This window comes from Orcinus orca, chromosome 9, assembly GCF_937001465.1.
Source record: "Orcinus orca chromosome 9, mOrcOrc1.1, whole genome shotgun sequence".
In the NCBI taxonomy this organism is placed as follows: Eukaryota; Metazoa; Chordata; class Mammalia; order Artiodactyla; family Delphinidae; genus Orcinus; species Orcinus orca.
In genome coordinates, this window is record NC_064567.1 from 49,393,884 (window position 1) to 49,403,475 (window position 9,592).

The 9,592-nt window shown below is 47.2% G+C and overlaps 1 protein-coding gene across 2 annotated transcripts in view; it reads right to left on the minus strand.

The window, feature by feature from the left end:
- Window positions 1-9,162, minus strand: part of SNX10 (sorting nexin 10) — a 71,499-nt gene extending 62,337 nt beyond the window's left edge. Inside the window, exon 1 of one of the 2 annotated variants that reach the window (XM_004265654.3) lies at window positions 8,876-9,162. The gene's annotated coding sequence lies outside the window, so the exon portion shown is untranslated. Of the gene's footprint in view, window positions 1-8,748 lie in introns of both variants that reach the window. The other variant, XM_033420575.2, reaches the window with a different exon arrangement.
- Between the last annotated feature and the right edge of the window lie 430 nt (window positions 9,163-9,592).

The window sequence follows — 9,592 nt, forward strand, 5'->3', positions numbered from 1 at the left end:
GAGGGTTAAGTCACACTCCCTGAGTTCTAAGACCTAAAGATGTCCAGACACAGATATGAAACAGTTTGCTTCTAATGCAAAGTTCACTGTATGTGCCCAAAAAAATAGCACTGGTAACAGGATTACAGGAAGGAGGACAGTGGAGAGAGAGAAGCTTCACGAAGAACGTAGCACTTGATGAGGCCTCGATGCTTGCATGAGGACAAGAAGAGAAAACAGGACCAGCCTGGGGTGATTAGGAAGCAGCACCACATGGGACTTCCCTGGCGGTCCGGTGGTTAGGACGCCGAGCTTCCATTGCAGGGGGCACGGGTTCGATCCCCGGTTGGGGAACTAAGATCCCGCAAGCCACATGGCATGTCCAAAAATTAAAAAAAGCAGCAGCACCACCACTTTCAGTACACCTAGGGGTCCAGTCAACCAAGAGTGAAGGGACTGTGTTGGCAGAACATCACAAGGAGGTAAGTCTGGAAGAGCTTCAGTGGGCATCCTAGGATGGGGAAGTCCTGAATGATGAGAGGAGGAATGCTGACTTCTGTTAGAAGGCAGGGGTGTAGTACACGGAAGCCTGCCACGATGGTGATGACTCATCTGGGGATGGGGTGGAAGATGGATTGATAGGCCGTGAGCTTCATCACAGGGCTGCTGGAATGCACCGGCCAGCAGAAGAGATCATGAACTCAAGGTGGGAGGGGGGATGGCCAAGCGCATTTGAAAATAACAAGAAGCAGAGCCCAGAGGATTTGGAGGGCAGTGAAATCATTCCGTGTGATACTATAATGGTGGACACATCATATACTTGTCAAAATCCAGAGTGTACAACACTATGAGTTAAATGAACCTCAATGTAAAGTGTGGACTTTGGGTGACAATGATGTGTCAGTACAGGTTCATTGACTGTAATAACATATGTACACTCTGATGCTGAAGTTGATAATGGGAGAGGGGAGGTAGGCAGGACATAGGATGTCTCTGTATTTTCCCTCAGTTTTGCTGTGAACCTAAAACTGCTCTCAAAAATCAAGTCTAGGGACTTCCCTGGTGGCGCAGTGGTTAAGAATCCGCCTGTCAATGCAACGGACTTGGGTTCGAGCCCTGGTCCAGGAAGATCCCACATGCCACGTGACAGCTAAGCCTGTGCGCCACAACTACTAACCCTGTGCTCTAGAGCCCACGGGCCACAACTACTGAGCCCACATGCCACAACTACTGAAGCCCGTGCACCTAGAGCCCACGCTCCGTAACAAGAGAAGCCACCGCAATGAGAAGCCCGTGCACTGCAACGAAGAGTAGCCCCCTCTCGCAGCAACTAGAGGAAGCCCGCGCGCAGCAATGAAGACCCAACGCAGCCATAAATAAATAAATAAATAAATACGAAATGGTCCTTTAAAAATAAATAAATAAATAACAACCAAAAAAAAAATCAAGTCTATTAGGGACTTCCCTGGTGGTCCAGTGGTTAGGACTCTGTGCTTCCACTGCAGGGGGCCCCAGTTCAATCCCTGGTCGGGGAACTAAGATCCCACAAGCTGTGCAGCCAAAAAAAAATCCAGTTTATTGAAAAAGATGTACGTAACAAGAATAACTTGAAGACAGAGCATGATGGAAGAAAGGGAGTCAAGGATGACTCACCAGCCAGGTGACTGGAAGAAGGCTGGGGTCGTAGGCAATGGGGAAGTTGGAAAGGAGGTCTGTTTTTAGAGGTAAGAGAGAAAGAAGCTGAGTTCAGTTGGGAACAAGCTAGGATGATGATGGACATCCACATGGAACAGTCTTCAGGCACCTGGAGAACAGTTTGGGGCTGAGATAAGAAAAGGGTACAGGCATGCAAATTGGAGACAAAAGTCAGCATTAAATGTTCCCCTTTTAAACTGAGTGATAAATTCTCTTTCAAAAAGGAAATCACTGCAACACACTGGAAATAGTCTTCCCACCAAGCTCGCCACCTCTGTCACAAAGAACTGCCACTGGGGAGGCAAGTTCAATTACATGGGAAGACAGCAGCACCAGGGGTAGTGATCTACTGGTCAAGTCAAGTCTGCCCAATGTGACATCAGTCCAGATAGGAAGAACTGGCAAGTCATCTGAGGGGCCAGCAAGAAGGGAGATTTCACTTTTGAGCAAGAGTGTCTCCCTAACTGGAGTAGGAAGGGCACAGTGAATGCCAAAAAGCCTGGCTGCGAATTCTTATTCTGCCTCTTGCCCAGGGAAATTCTTTCACGTCTCTGTGCCTTAGCTTCCTCATCTGTAAAATGAGGATAAGAGCCTGCTTCATGGATCCACTGTAAAGATAGATCACATGAGCGAATGTGGAGGTACGCACCTGGAGCTCACTGTGTCAGCTACTGTCACTGCTCATTATTGTCTAGATTCTTCCAAGACCCTTGAAGGGGGAAATGCTGAGGTCTCTTCTTGATGATCACAGAGCACTGTGCCTTTTTAAAAATGTCCCCTTCAAGTATCTGATTTGTCAGGTGGGACAGTCATATTTACAGGAGCAGAATATTTTGAATCTATACGCTCTGAAACAGCCCACGCAGTGAAGCACACACCTTGGCCATTCCCCGCGGCACACACTTACCCAGGGGTGTCCTGGCCTTGACCCAAGAAGGCTGAGATAAGACATAGAGAAAGTCCTTTTAAAAGTGAGTAAAATGCCAAACTTATTATTCCTTAAACTATCTGCCCGAAGCACTGACTGCAATCCTACGCATCTGACTCATATCTGTCCACAGACTCAGTTCGGCAAAGTTCTCAAAACAGAGGTCACATTTTTTCAAGGTTTCCCAACCGTCAGGGAGATGAGCTGGCTACAAAAAGCCAGCGACCAGTCTGTGCCTCCCTGTAAAAGGTTAAGTTGATTTCCTGGTGTAGGAATTTTCACGTGCAACCGGGCAGAAGGAGTCCCGATTTCTCGGGGTCTGATCACCCAGGGATAGCCCACAGAAAGGCTCCACGTCTCCTGCTCTGAGACACCAGAACCCAGGGCTGTGGGAACACCTGCATTCTCCTCAGCTGTCCCAAATGCCACTCTACAGCAAACAGAGCCACTGTGTCAGTGAGAAAGGGGAGGATAATTGTCAGTAATAGAAACCTCCTTCCTGTGTATTGTGTTTATAATTTCTAAGAAGCATAGTTTCCCTACGTACAACGCCCCCTGCTCTGTTCCGCACTTGGAACCATTTGGGTTTGTAAGTCTGAGAGGAACTGGGGAGCATCCACAGTCATCAAAATAAAGAGAAAAGACCCTGGAGCTCATGGGAAAGGGAGGAGGGGGAGGGGCAGGGCTGAGAGACCGAGAGAGGGACCCAGGAGAAAGTGGAAGGTCAGGAGCCCCGCAAGGTGACTGCTCCACTAGCTTAGCAAAGTCCTCTGAACCAGTAAAGCACGTGGTGGGGTGGATTTCTCCATCAACATGTCAGGGCTGTCACCAAGGTAAACCAGGACGAACACGTGAGCCCTCCCCCAACACACAGCCCAGGGAATTAGCAGCAAACCTGGGAGGCCTTTGGAATTCCCTGGGCCATGGGCTTGTGGGTTCTCACCAAGATTAATTGGTTCTCTAAGGAACAAGGACTAGCAGGCCCTCAGATGACACCTAGGTTAGAAGAGAATGTGTCTTTCTTCTCCAAAACTAAAGATAGTCTAATTTTACTATTTAACATCTAAGCACCAGAGGAATGCATTGAAAAGACTGAAGGGACATCCACCCCAGCTTGCTTGGTTCAGCAGGGACAGGTGCCCTACACTGATGACAGCCCTTTAAGGTTCTGGGCCCCCGAGGCTTGAGTTGCGTGCGTCCTTCCATGTTTTCTCTGATGCCCAGGGAACTTTGGCCAAATGCTGCAGGAGCCTCAGTGGAATCAGGGAAGCATAAAAAGGCCAAAAAAAAAAAAAAAAAAAAGATTTATTACTTTCGGTCATTGTTCTGTAAGGTTAAAATCATTTCAAAATTAGAAGATTTTTTTTTTTTTTTTTGGCGGTACACGGGCCTCTCACTGTTGTGGCCTCTCCCGTTGCGGAGCACAGGCTCCGGATGCGCAGGCTCAGCGGCCATGGCTCACGGGCCCAGCCGCTCTGCGGCATGTGGGATCTTCCTGGACCAGGACACGAACCCGTGTCCCCTGCATCGGCAGGCGGACTCTCAACCACTGTGCCACCAGGGAAGCCCCAAAATTTATAAGATTTTTAAAAATAGGAATCTACTGATGAAATCCTCCATACTACCAACCCCTTTCAATTCCACTGCCCAAACATAATCACTGTCTACAGATTAGGGGCATATCCTTATAGACTATTTTTTCCCCAAAAAAATGAGATCATAATATACCTACGGCTCTGTACTTTGCTTTCATTACTTAATATATAATAGACATTCTCCATATCAGCTCATTTATAGCAATTTCTTCCTTTGTTCAAGGAGGCAAGTATTTCTGAGGGATAAAGTCCTAGAAGGGGAACTGATACATCAGAAAGTATGCAAAGTTTTAAATGTTATAAATACTGCCAAAGTGCCTTTCCAAAAAGTTGTACCAATTTACACACCCCAGAGAAGTATATGGTGACAATCTATTTTCCCATGCCCTCACCATGGCTGCTTTTTTCTTTCTTTTTTTAAAAAATTTTTAAAATTTATTTGGCTGAGCCAGATCTTAGTTGCAGCACACGGGATCTTCATTGCCACGTGCGGGATCTTTAGTTGTGGCATGCAGGATCTAGTTCCCTAACCAGGGATCGAACCCAGGCCCCTGCACTGGAAGCGCGGAGTCTTAACTTCTGCGCCACCAGGGAAGTCCCACCGTGGTTGCTTTTAATCCACACTTACCTGATATTAATGAGGTTTAGGACTAAACCTTTGTAATAAGACTAAATATTAGTCCTATTTAGTCACTGGGGCATCAAGCTTTGGCTAAGAGGTGGCCTGGCTTCCCAGTGATTCACACCCTACCCTTAATCTCAGACTTACTGGAATTTTGCTTGAATTTACAAATCTCTCAGCAAAAACTTTCCAACACTACAATTCTACCAAGAGGCCTAACCGGCCTCCTTGTGCCTCAACCAATGCATGTTCTGACTCTTTCCAAGTCTTTTCCCCAAATTTTATCCTCTTGGCTTGTATTTTTCAGCATTGTAGATTCCCATCCTAAATCCCTGTAGAGTGGTTCAGCTAACAAGATGGCATGCCAAGGATGATATATTTTGATAGCGCTTCCAGGAAGCTTTGCTGGTCTCTCCCACAGTGGGGAAGCCTAGTGGGAGAGTTGGGCGTCTTTTGGCATTTCGTAATTTATTCATCTGGCACCACTCATTCCAAAAGGAGGTATTGGGGTGTGATGGAAAGAATATGAGACTGGAAGTCAGGAGACCTGAGTTTTAGTCCCCTTCCTACTTCTAATTAGCTGCATAGTTCAGATTAAACTATGCTGCCTCTCCACTGGGCCTCGGCTGCCTCATTTGTAAAACGAGATTATTGGACTAGAATAGTCATTACTAACCTTTCTTTCTACCATGGGTGACCCTTTAAGACTAAAGTAAGTTGTGCATTCTCACCCGCAGAATAATATACTCTTGCACAAGAGTATGAAATCATACATTTTCAGGGAGTTCACAGACTCCCTAAAGCCTATCTCTGTATTCCCAGGGTCAAGATCACTGAGACCTAAGCTTTTTAAAAATAACAGAGAATACAACAGAAATGTATGCAGAATCACAAAACCTTAAGTGAAGTTGAATCATTTCCAGAACTAAAAGCATCTCCTCCGCAGAGACTGGGAGGAGGAAGTGGTTACTTAGGGAAAAATAAATGAAAATGCCAATTAAGAGCTGCCCTTGATTGAGGTCTGGCTAAGCCCTTTACCTACATTCACAGAGGAGTGGCTGAGGGAGAGTACCCATTCCAGAGCCAGGCTGCCTCATTCAAATCATGGCTCCATCATTTACTAATTGACTTAGGCTCTGTGCCTGTTCCTCCTTCTGTTATTAAAAAAAAAAAAAAAAAAAGGAAAAAAAGAAAAGAGGAGGCGAGGATTAAAACAATACCTATCTGAAGGATTGTTAATATACATATGGTATTTTAAACCAGGCCTGGCACACACTAAGCCCTAAATAACTATTCCATATTATAGAAATCTGGGACACATTTGCTGGGTGGTTAAGATTGTGAGCTGAAGAGTTTAGGAAAGCCATAGATATCTTGATAACTCATTTTCTCCCAGATGTAAACAGAATCTGCTTCAGAAGTTTGTTGTAAGGATTCAAATGTATAGACACCAAGGGGGGAGAGCGGCGGGGGGAGGGGGATGAATTGGGAGATTGGGATTGACATGTATACACTAATATGTATAAAATAGATAACTAATAAGAACCTGCTGTATAAAAAAATAAATAAATTTCAAACATTCACAAAAAAAAAAAGAAGTTTGTTGTAAGGATTAATGAGCCTGCCACATAAAAACTCTTTTCACAATGCCTAGCACATAATCAGTGCTTATTAAATGTCAACTAATGTTATGAACAATTCTGGGAGGCAAGGATTATCAGTTCCTTTTTTTTTTTTATCTCTGAATAAAGGATAAATCAGACTTTGAGAGTTAAGTGTCCTGCTGACAGTACCTCAGTTAGCAAATAATTATCCCAGATTTCAACACTAATGAGTCTGAAACCAGAAGCTGTAACCACTACCACATATAACCTCTTAGTTTGAACAGGGCTTAGAGAACATAAAAGCTGATTCATACCTACTAGATTCTAAGAGAAAAAAAAAAAGATGTTGGTGATAACAGTTCAAAATGCGGGGTATTCTCCGTGGAGGTCAACCATGACTTTGGCCAAAAGCCCTCCTTTGCCACTCTTAGAAATGGAAGACTGCAAAGGCTGGACCCTGGTCTCAGTCAATTCTAAACCCCTCGCAAGTGGTTCTTAAACCACAGCCCTGACACCAAAAGAGGAAAAAGAAGCCATTTCCCATAAGAGCTGAACTAACAAACTGAGCTCTCTAAAATGAAAGTAGAGACCCTAAGGCTGAGAGGAGCTATTATTAAGAATGTTCCAAGGGAGGGTGGGAGGGAGACGCAAGAGGGAGGAGATATGGGGATATATGTATACGTATAGCTGATTCACTTTGTTATAAAGCAGAAACTAACACACCATTGTAAAGCAATTATACTCCAATAAAGATGTTTAAAAAAAAAGAAAAAAGAATGCTCCAAAAATCAAGTAGAAATGCTGCAGTAGAACACAACATTAGTCTTTAAACAACAAACTTCTATGTGGGAAAGAATGAAGGTGTTTATTTCTATGTTTGGATACCAAGATCCGGGAGGCCTTCCCTTAAGTAAAACAAGAGGAAGTTACCACAGCCCAGTATGGTGGGGGGAGAAGCAGAATGCCTGTCAGTCAAGAGACATCTGGTGAGAAGCAGTGTCACCTGAGCAAGAAGTCCCCACTCTCAACACCAATTTCCTCCCTAGTGCAATAGTCACCTCAGAAATGAGAATAAAATAGACCGACAGGCGAAACAGGGTGATCCAGTGAAATACAGGTCAGTGCTAATCACCTTACTTCACATCTTATATATATTTACTTCTGGATGTATTTTATTTTGTATCTTTATTCAAAACAGTCCCATTAGGCAACCTTAAATCTCCCATGCCTTAAAAAAAAAAAAAAAAAGCCTTAGGACTAGGCATCACTGGAAGGGATGGTAGAAGCAGGAGAAGCACCTCACTCACCTCCATTCTCAGACTGAGGCACCCCAGCTGAGTTTGGTCCAAGGATGCAGCAGCCAGTTCTCCCCAGTGGCTTCACTCACCCAGCCCACTCCCAGGGGAGAAGAGGTTGTTTATGTATTCCAAGCCTACACCCACCTCAGGCCCCCAGGGGTGGGGAGAACGCTGGAGTCAGAAGTCCGCCAGAATCTAGGCCTGTTTCTTCTCCCACCCGGCTGAACAGCTGAACGACTCTCCTCCCTGAGGCCTTAGTTTCCCATCCCTCAAATGAAAGGTTTGAAGATCACATGGAAGCCTCCTTCCTGCTTTCTAATTCCATTATTCTTACACGTAAACGTGCCTTGCAGAAATAGAAGCCCTTCCTTTCAAGCAGGACGTGTGGCTCTACGTCCCCGTGACCATTCCCCTCAATCACCCGCAGACCGTCTTACAGAAGTATAATGCATCAGAGAACAAACGTATGGACACCAAGGGGGGAAAGCGGCGGGGTGGGGGGGTGGGATGAATTGGGAGATTTTGACTGACATATATACAGTAATATGTATAAAATAGATAATGAACAAGAATCTGCTGTATAAAAATTAATTAAATTAAATTTAAAAAAAAGAAGTATGATGCATCAGAACTGAAAAACAGGCTGTTGCTTTCCCGTGGCACCAGACCTAGTAATCAGTCAACGTGGATTTTCTCTCGGGCCTTTTCCCGCAATCCCACAATCCCACGAAAACCCTCTGCGTACCCCTCCCAATTTCTAAACTCAAAGCTACCCTTTCGTGAATTAAAAAATAACCCACCCAACAACCCGGCCTGGTGTAAGGTGTCTCAGCACTTTTCCTAGCATCCAGGATTCCACCTCTGCCCCACCCTCTCCCCGGGGTGTCTTTTTAGCCGGATCGATCCGATCCTTGCCCTCCCCTGGCAAACAGGCCGACCAATTTCTCCTCCCCGGCAGGAAAGAAGGCAGCTCCCGGCTCCAATCCCAGGAGACCCAAACCTCTTCCCAGCCCGCAGGGAGTGGCACCTGGTCGCAGCAGGAAGGGCCCCACGCCTCGGGAAAGGAAAGGAAAGGGCGGCCGGCTCGCTGCCAGCAGCGATCCTCCCCCCAGCGGCGCAGGGGAGGCCTCCCTAGCAGGTCTCCTGTCACTTACGGGCTGCACCTCCGGGCAGAGCCTGGCACAGCAGGACCGGCGGGCAGGCGGGCGGCGGAGTTTGCTGACTCAAAGGCGCGTCGGAGGCGGCGGCGAGCGCACAAGAGCGCAGCCCCGCGCTCCCAGCGCACGTAGCGGCCCCGCGCCCGCGCCCGCGCTCCGCGCCCGCCTCCCGCTTCCCTGGCCACCGCACCGCCCAGCCCAGGTGCTGCCGGGCGCCGGCCCGCCCCGCCCCCTGCCGCGGACCTGGAGGCGGTCCCTCGGCCCCCGGGGCTAGGGAGAGCCGAGCGGCCGCCGGGGGGCGCAGCGCGCTCGGAGCCCGCTTCCCCTTCCCGCATCCGCGAAACGGGGCTGCGGAGGAGGCACCTGTGTTTGGCCTCAAGCTGAGGCTGAAGGGGTGCGAGTCGCGCCCTTGGAATCGCCACTGGAAAGCCACCTTCAGCTTGCTAACCCCGCCCCGCCCCCTTAGTTAAGGGGAGGATTGATGAATGAGGAAGAGGGATGGTAGATAACGGTAGACTGTCAATGATAGAATGTAGGTGGTGGGCGTATGGATGTTTACTGAAAAATTCTTTCAACTTTTCAGTATGTTTGAAATTTTTCACAAGGAAACTTTGGGGGGAAAGAAAAGAGGTCTGGCAAGGAGCCTGAATCAGTAAACCATTTTCCAGGTGGCACCTTGGGCTGCATCTGACCCACCTGTTTGCATGGAAAACC